At 37.1% G+C, this 2,670-nt stretch overlaps 1 long non-coding RNA gene across 2 annotated transcripts; it reads right to left on the bottom strand.

Annotated features, from left to right (window-relative positions):
- Positions 1-679: 679 nt before the first annotated feature.
- Positions 680-1,837, bottom strand: LOC119765535. 2 transcript variants are annotated; one of them, XR_005276800.1, is made up of 3 exons: positions 1,763-1,837; positions 998-1,096; positions 680-932 (listed from the first exon to the last, which is right to left on the bottom strand). It is a non-coding gene; the product is annotated as an uncharacterized LOC119765535 (long non-coding RNA). The 2 variants fall into 2 exon arrangements; XR_005276801.1 differs by lacking the exon at positions 1,763-1,837 and adding an exon at positions 1,178-1,215.
- Positions 1,838-2,670: the final 833 nt, after the last annotated feature.

Genomic DNA, 2,670 nt, shown 5'->3' with positions numbered 1-2,670 from the left:
TACCGGACTGTGCCATTGTCGTGATCAGGGACTTTCTTTATAATAAAAACACAGATATTTTGCAATTAACAAACAACACGTCTTATTCCACAGAAATTAACCACAAAACTGATTTGACAATCTTCATTCTCTCTTTCGCCGGCCGCGCGCATCTCGTTGTTTTCTCGCTCGTTGTTCTCTCTCGTAGCTCGCTAGCGCGCTCTCGCACTCGATCCTCAATCAGCTAACAAGGCAATATTCATGAAGGTGCGCACTTTTTGTTGCGCTCATAACTCTTATTTATGAATTATATCAATCTTATAATAAATACTCATTTAATAATTTATTACATATTCAATCCTGCAACCCATAATCCCTACACGCACCAAGTTTCAACTAAGATGGTTGCTCCAGTTAAAAAATACAGTTAACATTGTAAACACAAATTTGAGAAGCTGTGCCTCAAATTTTCGCTACAAACTAAAATAAGCTCCAATCAATAGGTTAACCAACCTTCCCAGTATATTTTCAAAAACAAAAGATGTCTTGCTTCTGAATAATGCATTTCATCGTAAATTTGAGAAAAAACAAAAATTAATTTTAACATTTCTTAACAATTTATTTGACGTGTCAAAAGATACATAGCACGATCATTTCACAGCGAATTTACAAAACAGTTTTAAAACATCTTGTAGGGTTTGTTGAGTGGGAAGTTGTCACAAGATAGCACACAAGCAACGAATTCAGTAAAATTGTTGAAAAATTATGTTGCACGATTAATTTTCTTGACGGTGTACACGATGCGATTTTGCTTCTTTGTCAGCGGATGTTGATAATTGCAGGATACTCTAGAACTTCATGGTAGAAATATTGTACTTGCTGCTTCATTCTGCGTTGCAAACCACCGAAGGTTACGTTGAACTTCAATTGATTATCTTGCACTTTTGTGATATCTGTAACAAAGCAAAATTGAACAAAATAATGCTGAACATCGGTTTATCACCCTAACTTCAACTACCTTAAATTATGGTCCTCTGGTACAAAAGCTTCGAGATCCGCATGTTGATTCTGCGAGTCATTTCCAGTGCCACTTGAGATCCTTGTTATCCACTTGTTGCTGCCGTAAAAATCGGAAAACAAAGGATTGTGTAAGTGCAATGGTGTTGAGTAGATTGACCGGCCCTAAATACATCCTTACGATGTAATTGAAGTTGGTGCTATTTGGTTGGTGCCACCGCAACATCCTAAACCGGTCGAGCAAAATACATCAACAGTTTAGTTTGGGTAACATAATCTGCTAGCAAACGTGACACAAGTAGGCATAAGAAAGCCGTCAAATTTGAAACTTTTCTTTGTTTTCCACTTCAAGTTTGGTTTGAAACCGCACTGAAAATTACATCGATTCTGCCGCTACCAGTTCCTCACGAAATTCTGGAAAAAAACATTTTATTAGGGATCTTATATTTACATTTATCATACAAAAACTCACTCTTTTTGCCTTCCTCACCTCTTTTTTTTTCATTGAGAAGCGGGTTAAAGCTGACGGCCACCTTGAGTTGATGTTTGTTTTGCTGTCAGTTGTCACCGTTGTCAAACGCCTCGAGACTCGAACCACAGTTTACTAGAAGCAGTGTTGTTAGATACATTTTGTGGGAGGGGGGGGGAGAGGGGGCACGCGCACTTTTACGAGGCCAGAGGCCGGCCAGTTATTGCTGGAACTTCACTACTCTTATATACTGACTTTTATAATGGCACTTTAAAAAAAAACGAACTGAAAACTTACATTTTCAAATAAAAACTTAACAAAACACGACGTAGACGCGAACACCCAATAAAACGGTTTTCCGCTCGACGGACACGACCGCGCGGCGCTAAAAACAAAATCACAATGGCCGACTCGTCAGAGTCGACAGACTCAGTTACATCAACACTCTGACAAAAGAACCGTTTCGGCGAAACGTGGCGAAATGTCACTGCAGTTCTGCCATACACCAGCAGGTGTCGCTCTTGAGCAAAAATGGCCCAAACGGAATTCAACCGGAGATTCCGCTTAGAAAATTTCGAAGCAATTTTCGAAGCGGAATCGAAGCCGAATGAACCCGTCGAGCGGAAAACCGTTTGATTGGGTTGTTTTATTCTACTGCAGATCTTTTTAGAGCTGTGCAGATTATTGAAACTTACGAATTTTTCAGTTCAACCCATAGGGAGCGTTCTTTTATTGCGTAAAAATCGGGTTTTTTGCTCGATTTTTGGTAAGGGTGTAGGGGAAAAACAATAATTTTTTGAACCTTTAATACACACAGAAAAATGTTTTGTAAAATCAGCCTTTACGAGGTTTGTTTCAATCAACATTTTGTTGAATATTATCAACAAAAATTTTGTGTTGAAACAAACCTTGATTTTCTAAATTCAACAAAAGTCTTTCATTTTTTATTTGCTAAACGTCGTTGAATTATGATTTTCGAATCAACAAAATGTTTTGTTGACTCAGACAAGCATTATTTTTCTGCGTGCAGTTTTTTTATCATATTAAATCATTATTCAATAAATAACTAAATCGTTGCAATATTCAAATACATTTAACTTTAAAATTGTGTATACATTTTGGTTTTAGGATCGAAAATCTCTAAAATGATGTTTATTCTGTATTTTTTTATTATTTTACACCTGACTGCGTTACGTAATAACTGA

This window comes from Culex quinquefasciatus, chromosome 1 (genome assembly GCF_015732765.1).
Source record: "Culex quinquefasciatus strain JHB chromosome 1, VPISU_Cqui_1.0_pri_paternal, whole genome shotgun sequence".
In the NCBI taxonomy this organism is placed as follows: domain Eukaryota; kingdom Metazoa; phylum Arthropoda; class Insecta; order Diptera; family Culicidae; genus Culex; species Culex quinquefasciatus.
The sequence above is the reverse complement of the archived record's forward strand: the minus strand, read 5'-3'. Positions and strand labels throughout refer to the sequence as shown.